Raw genomic sequence first — 15,817 nt, forward strand, 5'->3', positions numbered from 1 at the left:
AATTATGAGGCGCGATACAAATAATTGAAGTGGCGACCATACGTCTTCTGACGACTGTTGGACATAGGTCTCCCCACAGACTTCCAGTTGCTTGGTTGGAAGCGGCCTGCATCCACCGTGAACCTGCGATTTTAACCAGGTCACATTACGCACATACACATACACATTACAGGTTACATTTTGTTGGTGGACGCTCTTCTCTGCGCATGCCGATCCGCGGTCTCCATTCGGCAACTTTTTGGCCTCAACAGATATCTCTAAAAATATGTCCAGAACAAGTTAATACAATGTTTTTAAGTAATTTTACATAGGTGTGTCCGGTGTGCCTCAACTTTGTTCCTTTCCGTCGTAAAGTCAAATTGCTGAACGTTCGTCTCTTTGGCATGCCGAGCACGTGTTGAATTGTATTTCGAGGGTATTGACCTGCACCAAACTGACAGCGCTGTAAAGTGAGGGTACTTTTTCACTTGATCACAATGTGTATCAAACGAAAGATGGATTTCTAAGATTTTTCTAATTTTTAAGTTACTGAGTACATATGCAGGGGCTACTTCACTGCAGGATTTTTATTACTTTTAACAAATATTTATTATGCTCTAATTTTTACAAAGATTTCTAAATTAGAGTTTATTCAACAACGGGGATTGAATAAGCATACCTATAATTTGTGACATTGACAACCGTCGCGATTGCAGCGCTCTCGTGCAGTCTTCGTCCTCAACACACTTACACTTGACATCACAACGCTTGGCATCACCAGGGCCCACCACCCTTGGCATCACTGTGATTTAATTACATTTCATTTAATGCAGCTCATTAGCTGCTAATTTTTTGACGCACGCATATATTGAAGAATGAAACCACAGATTGAAAAATTATCGGGTGGATGTTTACGTTGAGTAGAGGCTTCTTAAGGCAAAAGACGGCAGGTAGGTATCTAAAAACACACGAGTTATTTTATAATATCATAACTGACGCAGAATGTCTAAAGCAATGGTATAAAAAACTCAAAATTGTTTTTTTCTTTAAGTCACTTACCGCCTTATAACTTATGAGGGCAGCATAGGTGTGTTATTTGCATTAGTAAAAGTGTGGGGTATTTATTTTTAAGATATCGTTTCAAAGAGTCCAATGTAAAAGCATGCGTTTCAAAGTGCGTGGCAGTTGCAATGTAAACGTTAGAGCTGTAGTCGTCCGTCAGCAAAAATTTATTGGATAAATTAGTTAAGAAGGAGTCTCTAGCAATCTCAGGGATCTTTTTCGCCCCAATGACTGGGCTTGGCTGTGCAGCGAGGAGATGCCGCAAGTATTAGTCATGCTGCCCCGAGTACGTGAAATGGAAAAAGAGAAAGATATAGTTTTATTCAGTAAATAAGTACCAAATATTTTAATCAAATTAAAATTAACAGTAAAACTAAATTAAGTGGTGAAATAACACGTCATGTGCAGCAATGCTGGCTTTCTGTGAAGTGTTTTGACTTAGACACCTTTTTAGGGTTCCGGAGCCAAAATGGCAAAAACGGAACCCTTATAGTTTCGCCATGTCTGTCTGTCTGTCTGTCTGTCCGTCCGTCCGCGGCTTTGCTCAGGGACTATCAATGCTAGAAAGCTGTAATTTTGCACGGATATAAACGTAAAGTATGCCGACAAAATGGTACAATAAAAAAAATGGTACAATAAAAAAAAAAATTTAGTGTACCTCCCATAGGCGTAAAGTGGGGGTGATTTTTTTTTCTCATCCAACCCTATAGTGTGGGGTATCGTAAGATAGGCATTTCAAAATCATTAGGGGTTTGCTAAGTCAATTTTTTGATTCAGTGATTTGTTTGCGAAATCATCATCAATTATAAACTGCTGCAAAGAAAAATCGGGCGTCCCCCTTCATGAAAAAAAATAGCTCGTGGTAAATTTTAATTCTGAATAAAAACTCAGAGGTGCGATTTGTATCAAACTTTTAAATTTTGTTTGCGAAATATTCAACTTTAAATGCAAATTTTTAGTAAAATCGAGCGTCCCCCTCCCCCCCTCTAAAATCTAAACCAGTGGGTGGTAAAATTTGAAAAAATTCAGGATGATAGTAAGTATATCAAACTTTCAAGGAAAACTTTAACGGCTAAGTTTGCTTGAGAATTATTAGTAGTTTATGAGTAAATAGCAGCCTAAGGTATAAAATATACCTAAACTTGGAAGATTCCGTATATAAAATACAAAATCCTTAGAAAAATATTACTTAATTATTTCGTAATGGCTACGGAACCCTATTTTAGGCGTGTCCGACACGCTCTTGGCCGGTTTTTTATTTTGGTCATGTTATATTGCTATTCCAATTAATATTATATATGCAAAAATGAGAACGTTTATTTCTTACTCTTTTAAGCTTAAATTACTCAAATGATCGTGATGAAATTTGATATGGAGATAATTTCAAACCCTGTATAAGTGCAAAATAGGATAGTTTTTATTCCGGAAAATTGTCTACTGGCGCGCGATTAACGAATTCTTTGCTGTCTTATGAAATTATAATTTATTATCCTTTTAAAAAGTACGATGAATATCCTTAAACATTATATGAGTGCCAGTCTGATTTTAACATGACTAGTTTTTTTTAAAGTTACGCGCATATTATTAGGTACATCGAGTTAGTGATGTCCTGAGCGAGTTGGTATTGAGAAAATAACTGATTAAACGTGGAATGAACTTAGAAAGGTAGGCACTACGTTTTACAAAAAAAAAAAACTAAAACGTAATAAATATATAATTAAACCTTGCAACTGATTTTACCCACCGAGTCTGATTAACTTGAGATTTGGTATATGTGAAGACATTCGATGATAATCTAACTAAATAATCAAATACATTGACAAATAGTTTTACTGTGACAAACTTATTAGCCTTGCATATGATAAACAACTGAATTTTACCGGTTGCTCAAAGATTTTTGATGGTGTCTTTGGACAAAAAGTATCAGCTGTCAAACACTAGTTTGCATACACAAATACGCCTACTGGTTCTGAACACACTGTAAAACAGGTTCTGATTATCATAGCGCGCAAATACAGGCAGCAGAATTTAAATAGAAATAAATAGGTACCCGTTATTTTGCAATCTGAATACATGTTTACAAAACAACCACTTTGCAGACACGCTCCACTAGCGCCACAAGCCAGTCTGAAATAAAAACATTTATTTACTTAATGTAATTTCAACAAAGTTCCAGAACTTTCGGACTCTAAAGTACATGACGACAGTAGGTAACTGCTGCAATATCAGAGATATTTTTAGTTATAGCTTACAGTACAATTGTCGTTCGTGGTTGTATACATTTTTGCTATCAAGCTAGGCACTGCACGCCACGCGTGTCATTGCAAAATTGAAATTCGTACGACAACAAACACTGACGTTGGAAATCGAATCGCTGGTCGCAATGTTTACCTCGAAAACTGCAATTTCTATTCGTTGAAAGCATTTTGTATTTATAATCACAACATCACCACTCTCCAAAAAAAGTTCAAAACTGACACGCTTATGACGACATTGGTCATTGGTTTTTTGTATTTGTGTGACAAATTTAATTTGGTGGTATTGTTTATAAAAATATCTATTCGTATTCTATAGGTGTGTATCTACGTCGAGTCGTTTTTTTTTGCGCAAATAATAAACTAAAAGAACTCCGGTTAGAAGTGATTGATACTGATAGGGCATTGTTATTAATAGGGTTGGTCGGCTGCAGTGAACCGAAAATAACGTTATTTTTTTTGTTTTTTGGGAAGGCGCAAATTGTTTTAGACGAAATATTTGGTTTCATGGATATAACTTAATTTTTATCTAGTAATAGTAGTGAATTGAACTATTTTATAATAATAATAGTATGTATGTACATAACAAGAGACACGTAAAGTTCCGATGAACTACAAATACCTAACTTTTCCGCTAGTAAAAATGGAACAAGCAAGGTAAAAATAGCGTAGTTATTTAATTGATGGGTATGGATCTCCGTAAAGTAACGCCAGAATCAATTAAAGCTAACCGAAACCCCGATTCTATTGACTAGGAGTACGTGAAATTCGACGTACAGGTATTGTTTACAACACACAAACAAGTCGGCCCAATAAATGAGTGCCAGTCATGTCAGGTTGCCTTTGTAGTACTTAGTTTAAAATTTAATAGAAAACATAACTTATCATAAAAATATTCCTTTCTTAACATTGATTGATTCATTGCTTAGATTCTAAGTACAAAAATAACAAGTAGGTATACATACCATTCATGTCAATCTGAACTTTGGAATTGCGTCAAAAAAACACTGATTAAATTAAGAAAAACATATATAAAACGCAGTTAATTACATTATTGCAATAAGTCAAAGAATAAAATGGTTAATTTGCTTTTACAATTTTAAGACACTACGACAATTTTGAAATTCAAGTAGTCGTAGTAAAGAATATATTTTATCAACTCCAATGTTAAATAGAGATAAGGTAACTTTCCTATCTGTCCTATTTTAAAACTGAAAACCTTTCTGAATGTTTATTTTACTACCGGCCAGTATTATTTTCGTTAAACTAATTTGAACAATAATAATGTAATCAACTATTATAATGTAGTATAATGTAAGTACAATAATAATGTAAGTTTTCCGGGAAGTGCAAAAAAATATCATTTTTCCCGCTAAACATGCTCGTTAAAAGTAAGCTTACATTTAAATACGCGTCTACGTGAGCAAATAGCGTCCTCTGAACTTCCAAAGGCCAATAGACGTGTTATAACATTCGATTTGCACTTGGCTCCACACTGAGGTCGTTAGATAAAATGTTCAATATCATTGGAGGGAAGCGGTTATGAGCGGGCGGATGGGGTGACAACTGTCCGTGAAAACCTTAGCCCAGCCGGCGAGCCAGGTAAGCCAAATCCATATCTAAACGCTTATGTTATCATCTGCTACGAACCTCTACGATAATGCTACGCGCTACGGAAACAGCTATTTTTAGAACGGAATGTTTTTATAACCTCAGCTCGGGTAACATTTTGTTTTTATACACTTACCGAACCTCTAAGTGGTTTCGTGGAATATTTTTCCAGCTCGTGACATACCGTAGTTGATGTAGGTTTGAAATTTAATTTCAATTTCAACGTTACAGTTGTATTGTCTTGTAAAACTCTATATTGTACATAAAAACACATGAAATAACAGAACATAGGATAATAAGATGTACAAAGGCGAACTTATCCCTTAAAGGGATCTCTTCCAGTTAACCTACTACACAGTTAATCGTAGTTGTAACTATGATTTCATGGTCTACGTGTAATATAAGTACCGTATATTAATAACAACTGTGAATAATAATGCTTTATAAATCAGAAGTGTTTTGACGGTCAAATCAAAATACAAACAACGCAGATTAATTACCTAATCGACAGTAATCGATAGTTTCACAAAACCCATATATACATATTTAGAGAACTGAAGTGCGTGAAAGGAATTTGTCGACAATGCTTATCGTTCTATCTAAATCGTTCGCCTGTCGTGTTAGATCATTGGCTTATTTACACTGTTAAAAAAATGATGTTAAGTAAGTATGTACCTTTCAGCGCGCAATCCTTTCTTTGTTCACTTCACAAATTCTTTCGCACTCATGAATCGTCCAGTTCATAGTTTGTAAAAGTATAAACAAAAATATAGGGAAGTTACGAAGTTGTGATAAATAAATGAAAGTAGATGAGATTGTACAAATGTAGCATAATATCAGTTCAATACGCGCGTGTCGGTGGCAGCGTGAGCGTTAACAGTTTCACAGCGAGTGGTCGTTAGAGTCATTACAAAGAGCACGTCGTGCCGCGGCGCTGCGCCGGCAGCTGCTCCGGTCGCCTGCCGCGTACCGACTGACGTTGCTCTACACGACACATCTGCATTTAAGAAGCAGCTATCGTTATGCGACTAATCGATTGGTTGGAGCGAGTGCCACTGTCCCCTATCCTGCTTCCCTGTTTCCTTCGCTCGCGCAGGCGCTATCGCAGGCTATTCTTGTTCTGTCGTTCTCTTTTAAAACTAAAGGAAAGTAAATAAAACTTGCGAACGGATTGTTCGGGGAACGGTGGGTGCAATGGAGTACAAAGGTGTATTTCAGTTAGATGGTTTGTTAAATAACGTAAAACGAGACGTCGTGGAGTATGTAAGAATTACTTGGGGTCATTTGTTATAAGACGGCGCTTTCGTCTCCGAGGTTCCGCGACGTTTTCATGGCACTTGTTGCGCGCGACTTTGTTCCGGCGATGAAAAGCTACGCACGCCATTGCACGCCACTCTTTCTCCATTTGTTATTTCGCCAGTAATTAATTTGAACGCATCATGCTTACTCGAGCATTATAATCACGTACGTTATTTAGGTGCCACCCGCATTTCCGTGCCCAGTGATAAACATCTGGAAATAATGCTTACCTGTAGCTAATTTCTGGTCGGGTCATTCTTCTGGATAAATTTCGACTCTTTTTCTCTATATTAGTTTCAACTTGGGGTCTATATATAAGTAAAATTGAATTAAATTTGTAAATTGTCAGGATGTTTGTATGAAAAAATTTTTTTGCGAGAGTTGAAAAATTGGATTCTGTGAAAAACATCAAACATCTACAACTTGACAATAAAAGTCGATGATCACATACAGATAACGTCAAAAAAACAAGTGCTATTCAGACTCGCGCACCGATGATTCCGTACATGTTTGTAGATATCTATAAGTATACAGTGTTAGCAGAGCCCATCTCCTAAGCAATATTATAGATATATTAATGTTTTATATATGTGTTATATATTTATTGTATATAGTTAGGTATTTTTGGTTTACATATGCATTTATATTTATTCAAATGTTTTGCTCTATTTGTCGATCCTTGTTTTTTGGATTGCTCCTCTACCACTCAAAGGTTGACTGGCAGAGATCCCTGCAGGGATAAGTCCGCCTTTGTACTTAACACAACTTTTGTTTATGTAACCTTTTTGTTTTTCTTTTTTGTACAATAAAGAGTATAAACAAACAAACAAACAAAATGTATGCAGTGTGGGACCATTTTAGATCAGACAGACATACATAAAAGAAATAAGATTTTGAGACGTTTCTTATTGGTTGTGCTATAAGAGCTACCTACATATCAAATTTCAAGCATTTAGGACCCCATACCCCAATTACAAGTACCCCATAGAACTTTCGCTTATGGCAATTTATATGGAAACATTTCTATATAAACATGTCTTTTTTTCTTCCAGGAGCAGTATAAACCTGAGTTATCGATATTAATTTCAGCTTGATACCTCCACGCGTTCCTGAGAAAAAGTCTTGACAGATGCTGTATAGATTCAGGCGTTACTTTGCGGAGGTCCATGTTAAAATAAATGGAATATCTGTCTTGCTCCTCCGCCAAGTAGCGAGGTCAAGTCGTATGAAACAGCTACGTTTGAGTTGGAAAAAGTGATTTTTCATACATTTTTCCCAACTCAAACGTAGCTGTTTCGCACGACTTGGCCTCACTACTTGGCGGAGGAGTAAGACAGATATTCCATTTGTCTTGACAGATGAACAACAAAGTGATTCCACTTATAAGGGTTCCGTTTTTTACATTTTGAGGTACGGGAACACTAAAGAACCTAAATTATTACTTTGTCGATCGACTACCAACTTTGACTATACATACGCGCAGGTACCTACCTAAATCGTCATCAAATTTACGACAAGCATTAATATCAAATACCTAACTAAACATTTTGTACGAGATTTACTGAGATTCTCTGACTGAGCAAAATGTCGCATATTTATCTAAATATGGCGTACTTATGTAAGCAATTTGTACAATTCCTAGAGACTAATTAGAATAATGTACTACCAGTGATAAGGAATTCAAACAGTTTCTACTTTTGTGTCCAAAAAGCAATAATATAATGAATAGTGAAATGCGTTAGTCGTCTAAAGAGTGTTACACACTTTATCCGTTCTGATTGGTGACTGTGTCAATTTAATAATGATATTAAATTAAAATTAACCATTTCTTAACTTAGTAAGAAACCTTTATGTATGTATGTAAACTCTTTATTGCACATAAAAATAAAAAATAGAAATACAGATACACAGAGAGAAGTACAAAGGCGAGCTTATCCTTATATTGTCGCCATCATCTGTTCGTCTGTCTTTCTGTCTGTCCTTTCTATATAGGTACCTACTTATACTCTTTGGTCTGTCCGTCCGCGGCTTAGCTTATAGATTGTTACGGCTAAGCTGTAATTTTGCATGGATATTATATATTTAATCGTGGACGAAGTGTATACTGCTAACCTTCTTTCAGAATGCCGCACTTTCGCATTACGTAATAATATCATACGTAAATTTCGAAAAACTTAAATTGTTCTGGCCCAGGTTTGAATCACAACCCTGTGCTTGAGAGGTTACATCCAACCGCTAAGCTACTACGGTGTTTTAAATATTATCAGTTTTATCAGCCGGAAAATGTCCACTGCTTGAAATAGTTACTCGGTGCCGATGGCTTCCCGCTCTATTTACTGAACTATCGTCGTATTGTGTGTTTTAAATACCTACCTAGTTAAGCCTTTTGAACACCAAAATTATGAAAATAATCTTTTATGTGGAGTGGACAAAGTTCAGTGAATTAATCATTTACAGACGCACAGTAATAGGGTCCTGGACAAGAAGTAATACTTGCATTGTTAATATTGTAAGCCCCGGATGAAAATGATAATAGCAGGCAAAGCCTCTTGTAAATTTTAAATGTGTGGAACAATAGTTCATTGAATCGGGCGTTATTTACAAAGGTACCCTCGTTTTGTTAAGAAACGGTCGATCGCGACGGCTTAGCTTTGAGAATTAGTTAACTTGGATAGAGTTTGAAACGATATTTAGTAAAAATTTGCTCTTTATGTATAACATAATTTTGGTACATTTAAAAGCGAATACGGAGGTTTTTCGATCCTTTATTTTATAAAGATTCGCAAATGGATTTTACGAATTTTGAAAGTACACAAGTGAACAATGATATGCCAATCAGCTATATTTAAGCTGCCTGTGTATCATAAATAACATTTATTTACTGTTCATTATTCTTTAAGTCTGTATGTAACATAATTTTAATAGGAGGAACTATAGTGCTGTTTCTATGAATTATATTCTTAACTTGATTACTGGTATCTGACGGCAAGCTATTTTTAGGGTTCCGTAGCCAAATGGCAAAAAACGGAACCCTTATGGATTAGTCATGTCTGTCTGTATGTCGGTCCGTCCGTATGTCACAGTCACTTCTTTTCCGAAACTATACGAACACTGTTGAAACTTGGTAAGTAGATGTATTCTGTGATCCGCATAAGATTTTCACACAAAATAGAAAAAAAAATTTTTGGGGGTTCCCCGTACTTAGAACTGAAACTCAAAAAACTTTTTTTTTCATCAAACCCATACGTGTGGACTGTGGGTTATGGATAGGTCTTCAAAAATGATATTGAGGTTTCTAACATATTTTTTTCTGAACTGAATAGCTTGCGCGAGAAACACTTCCAAAGTGGTAAAATGTATGCCCCCCCCCCTGTAACTTCTAAATTAAGAGAATGATAAAACTAAAAAAAAATATGATGTACATTACCATGCAAGCTTCCACCGAAAATTGGTTTGAACGAGATCTAGTAAGTAGTTTTTTTTTTAAAACGTCACAAATCGTAAAGTAAATTAAAATTTTATATTATGTTACTTGCTGCTACGGAACCCTTCATGGGCGAGCCCAACTCGCACTTGGCCGCTTTTTTATGTTACTGGAAATATCTGATGAAGTACACAATCTCGTCTGGTGGTAAGCAATATTTATACTATAATGAAGATTATTATGAATATGTGTAATTTGTAGACGGAATAAATATTTATATTAGGTACTTAGGTGCGCGAAAAAAATGTTTGAGTAAGGGCTCTACCTTCTAAACTCTACACTCTATGCTAAAGAATACCTTTTTCTGGGCTACAACTCAGTGAATTTCTTCAAGATGGACTTCATTTGGTTGAATACACATTAGGCCAGAGGTTAGTATGGTAACAAATAAATACTTAGTTAGTCAGAGACGATTTTATTTTATCACATGCGTAGGTATTCTATTATAAAGCACCTAGGTAGTATAGTAAGTAGTAGGAACATGCCTATTATAGACACGTAACCAATATGGTTTTTATTTTGTAGATTGGGCAAAAGCAAATGGATGACTTGATTGTGAGTGAGTACCAGCCTATAGAGGAAAGGTACCTATAATAATAAGTTTTCCACTTTTTCTAGTGGTATTTAAGTGTACAAAATTTTGTCACAGGTGTTCGTCATACAACGAAAATGAAAAGCATGATGTAACTAGTTTTCGTGAATTCCCGAATTTTTTAATCGACTGCTGGATTGGTTTACATGAGAAAGTCGCGGGTAAAGGCCAAAATTTAGTATTTTTCTTAGAATAAAGGCAATGAGTATTTCGCGTTCGATCGCTTGGAAGAAATTTTAAAATTCAAATGAGATTGGACGAGGATTGAAATAACTATGGAAGGGATTCCAAGTATCTCGTGACAGTGCGTGGAAAAGAGTTTTTAAAGGGCAAACATTTGCTCTCCCGTTGTGTCATTGAACCTAATATTAAAATTAAAACTCAATAGGTACAGTCAAGGTAACTGAAATACGTAAGTACCAGGGTGGAACTTTTGTGCAACTATATAATGTCATGTTCACATCCCATTTAAACTTGCCAAAGAAATCGTAGCGTAATTGATTATGAAAAGGTTCCACCCTGGCACGTGATTCAGCTGCCTCGACCGTACCTACCTATTTATGCATATTTTTTTCTTGTAGGATAGGGCGTCCAGGTGTGCAATTTTTATGTGCATAAATTACTTTATTATTGATATTTTTGATCGAGCGAACGTGAAGCGCAAGCGATGCGTCTGAGTTTCAGCTTAGGAGAAATTATTTCGTATGTCTGGCTGTCTATTCTCCCCTATAGATTTCTCAACCGACTCTCGTGAACTTTTGTGAGCAGGATCGCATTAATGCGGTATATTATTACAACCGGGACTTCATTGTCGTCTACATCCTCCTCCGTTTAACTGGGACGTAAATTCGACAAAATATATACTCGTAACCTAGTCGCTGTAAATGTGACCAAAGGCATTTAAATTGCGGTTGTAATAATAAATATATATGTGTGACAATAGCGAAAGCTTAGAGATAAATTACGTGTTTTTTTGTCGGTTCAATTTTGTTTTTTTTTTGTAATGTAAAAATATCTCACAAGGTCTACATCTAGCTGACAGGGCCACTGGTTATACATAAATATTTGACTACTTTTTAAGAGATCCGCTGCTTCAGGAAAGTTTACTGTACGTAAATAAACTGCGCTGACCAAATAATACCTTACCGTTGGCTGAAATACATCATGAGATGGTAGAAGGATGGCATAGAGTTAAATAAAATAGGATAAAGATAGGTTGCGCACTCATTGTGGCGCCAGTTCAGTTCATAATTCTGGTTTTCTGTTACTCAAAATTATGACGAAAATTATAAAAAAATAATTGTATACACTTAGTTTTTTAACACACTTCAAAAAAGGAGGTCATCAATTCGGTTTTATTTTTTTATGTAAGTATGTTACCTCAGAACTCCGTCATTTATGAACCGATTTGAAAAAAATTTTTGGTTCGTATAGGAATACTTTCAATTAGGTCCCATAAGCACCAAATCAGGATCTGATGATTGGACCCTAAGGAAATGGAGGAAACTCTTCAAATATCATAGGCAAAACCTATGGTAATTTGGATATGTTTACCTAGTAGTAACTCGTGCATTTGATCTTGAAAAATCATCATTTGGTGAGGTGGAACTGATGATGAAGACCACAGTTGACCATCGGAGCAACTATTCAATAACAAATATTTCACGGGTTGAGAATACAGTTGCTAAACAATGTATGCTCGTCGTACCTAATGCATATTGTAAAGCTCCTCAATAATGAACGTCTCTGCGACGGAAAAAGCAATCTTTCGTAAAAGGTGACGAGAAGTTGATATTACTATATTGTATCTTAGATTATTTACACTAAAAATAGTGGAAAAAAATTATAGCAAAAAGTTGAACCGAATGCAAAAAAACATGAAAATAATGTTCTACCAGCATGAATTCGGTGCCTCAGCAGGAGCCAGCAGAAGTGATTGAAGCCCAATATATTCTAGTATGTAGGTGAGGTAGACGACTATAGGTCCACACTCCTGCTGGCTCGTGCTGAGGCACCGACTTCAGACTGGTAGAAAATTATTTTCATGGTTTTTGTAGTCGGATCAATTTTTGTTACAACATTTTTTAATGTGTCCGGACCATTAGTCCATCAGTCCGTGAAGGTAACACGATAATTATTTCGTCTTTCGCCTTTAATTTAATTTGATTAATACTTATTTATGTAAAAATATGAGTTACCAAAATGATCTGAAATAAATGATTTTTAAGATTGGTTTTTGGAGTCTTTTTGTATTTTTTATTTCAACTCCAAATTTTGTTACTTTTACGGTCATCCCGTAAAATCCATATCGAAAATACAAACTGAACATAGATGCACAGAAATACCAGATAAATCGGTCAAGTGCGAGTGCGAGCGACTCGCGCATGAAGGGTTCCGCACCTCCGTACAGTGTTTTAAAAACATATAGTTCAGTAATAATTTTTTGTAAATTTTTTGTCAAAATACCTTACGGCCTTAAGGTGTTCGAACTTTTGAGCGTGTTATCAAGAAACTAATTTAGTTACTATACTGTAGTATTGGGGGTATACCCGGTTAATTGTATTATTTATAGCAAGATTTTAAACAATATTCTGAAAATCACTTCAATTGACTTTTTTGTTTCACGTTAGTTTACTGTAACATTACAAATATCTTAATTGTATCAAAAATTATTACTACGTTTTGCTTAGTCAGTAATTCATCTAGACCTTTAATTATACTTATAATTTAAATACACCTGTGAATTCCGTTTTGTCATTTTTAGATGAAAATCAAATTGATAGAAAAACAGCTTGTACTGTAATAAATTACTGAAATCATTGTTATAATATGCAATATTGATAAGTAGGTACCTATAACATTTAATTGGCCTATGTTGCATTTCTAACTTTTTGTTCGCTATTTATTGTACCTTACAATAAAAAAGGATTAAAAAACACGATCTACTTTAAGGTTCAGTACCGATTCAGTTCTCGATTCTAAATACACTAAGTACTTTGAAGTTTTCAGTTATTCAGTTGTCACTTTGTATACTACCAGGAACTGCTTAGGACGCTTAGGTATATGTTGTTAAAATGAAGGCTTATTAATTATTATAATAATTAACGCGCGTAAACAACTAAATGAATCCCGTTAGCTATCATTATTAAGTCATCGGTCAAGTGTTCGAAGCGCTATGCGGCTCTATGCGCCGGAGGGGTCGGCACGAGTGCTCTTAACATTTGCCGAGAACGGTATCAAACGACGCGGAAATTTCCACTTACTCTCTGATTGCCGCACTACAGGGGTTAATGTCATTGTTTAGATTCGGAATGCCAAATGCGTTTAGTGGGAATGCTTACCACTTTTTCCCTTAATGCCGAGGCCTGGGAAGTGATCCGTGGCACTTTACGCGTCCTAACGACTTCCCCTAATTGATTTATATGACGTTGAAGGTTGTGTTGAGCTACAGTCGAATTAAAATGAGAATCTGCGAGAATAATGCCAGTTTCGGCATTAAGGAACTTTTTCTGCTTTAGTTACGGACATTTAAGTGTTATTTTTATTGTGAGTTTTCTAATATAATAGCCAAGCAGAAGGAGCGTTAGCGTGACAGAAATAATAGATCATTCTGCATGTGAGTCGTTAAAGAAGGTACCTGACAAGATACTATGATCGACTGACTTTATGTTTGTTTCAAGACATTATTACTTGAAGCCTCTTCTACTTTTAATTGATAAGCCTTAAATTACTTCTTGCGTTTCGCCTTACTGGTAATTATACTTGTTTACAATTATTACACGATATTACAAGATCATGTTTACGTACCTATTAACGTAATTTATGTCTTTGCTTAAAATCCAGCCGTGACGTAAAAGTAGTCGAGCTAAACATTAAATTATCGCTTTAAACTGATAAACGTGATTTTACATGAGTTCCCGTGTTTAATGGGATAATAATGTGTGTACATATGCAAGAACATGGTTAATATGTAACATATACGACGTAATTATCCACCGCCGGCCCTCCCCACAAATCTCGAAGAGGCAACACGACGAAACAATTACAATCCGCATTAAGTACTATTTCAACACGGAGTTTCATTATACCCCCGTGTAAACAATAAGGGCAGGAGACAAGACAAGCTACCGCAAATGATTGTTTACATTGCGCCGTAAACTAAACACTACTTAGGATGACAGTTACTTGTCAAGCAGATGCTTTAACTTGATTAATAGATGATTTGGGAGCGGACTGATTAATACATAAGCGCCGATCCATTTGAACACCGTAACACCTTAATCATAATCAAACAAAGCATTTCAACACTCCATGATTGATTCGGTTGCTACGAACAGTACCAACAACCGTCGCCTAATATATCCCATAATTCAGAGCATGACGTTAAGTCAGATAGTCATTGCATACCTACCTACATCACGAAATCCTTATAATGCGCTGTACAACTAATAGAGGAATATCATTGGCAGCTTCGGACTAAATCGAATTCGGATTATAACCGAAATGTGGCACCCAAATCGTTGGTTCTATTTCCATTTGGTAGCAAATATATCGTGAATTTTGCTGTATTCATATGAGTAAACATCGATCGTTGCCTATATTCGATTATTGAAACGAACGGAATGTGAAATCAAACAGAGCTCTGATTTTTGTAAAGTGTTAAAAGGTATCAAACATGACTTATTTAGATATCTGTTTATTGCCAATTAATGACACACTGGAAGCGTCATCATCATCATCATCAGCCTATCATAGCAGTTCACTGCTGGATATCCCCCAACAATGAGCGCTATTGCGCCGTGTCCTTTATTTTAGGTGTTTAACCACAATCCTCACGCTGGGCATGCGGCTTTTTTTATCGAACAGCTGGCAAACGAGCAGGCGGGTCACCTGATGGTAAGTGATCAACGCCGCCCATAGACGCCTACAGCATTATTAGGACTGCGGGTGCGTTGCCGGACTTGTAATAGGCGATACACTCGCCTTTTGAATGTACCCAAATCAAAGATAGATGGAAAACCCCCAGCAGCGAGTCCGTTCCATATTCTACACGTGCGAGGTAGAAAGGAACGTTTAAACCGCACAGTGGAAGAACAAACCCACCCTTATGCCGAGTGCTACGATGATGGAACTTAGCAGCTGGGATGAGATCGAAGAGTTCGTCGGAACACTCCCATTGTAGATCATATAAAAAACGCAGAGAGAACTAACGTCAAAGCTTATGGCAACGCCGATGCTGCTGCCCATCGGGGGCATGGAGACTTCGCTGTGGGCTGTTCCATGTAGGCTGCGCTATGCCGCAATCAGCTGGCTGCCAGAGCCTCGTCTCTCGTACCACGGGTAGGTGATGTTGGCTTTGGGTCCATAGATAGAGGCCCTTTACCCCTTGTCATAAGTGTAGCCTAAATGGCGCGGATTTATAAACTGGCTGCCAGTGCATTAAACGTCTGCTTAATGGACTATAGCCTAAATGCTAAGTACAATACCTAAACGTCAATAGCACAAATTAATGAAACTATAGCTGAGCGCAATAAA

At 36.3% G+C, this 15,817-nt stretch overlaps 1 protein-coding gene across 1 annotated transcript in view; it reads right to left on the bottom strand.

The window, feature by feature from the left end:
- Positions 1–5,876, bottom strand: part of Tmtc2 (Transmembrane O-mannosyltransferase targeting cadherins 2) — a 138,507-nt gene extending 132,631 nt beyond the window's left edge. The window contains exon 1 of the mRNA XM_074093514.1: positions 5,583–5,876. The gene's annotated coding sequence lies outside the window, so the exon portion shown is untranslated. The remainder of the gene's footprint in view (positions 1–5,582) is intronic.
- Positions 5,877–15,817: the final 9,941 nt, after the last annotated feature.

This window comes from Choristoneura fumiferana, chromosome 10 (assembly GCF_025370935.1).
Source record: "Choristoneura fumiferana chromosome 10, NRCan_CFum_1, whole genome shotgun sequence".
NCBI lineage: Eukaryota > Metazoa > Arthropoda > Insecta > Lepidoptera > Tortricidae > Choristoneura > Choristoneura fumiferana.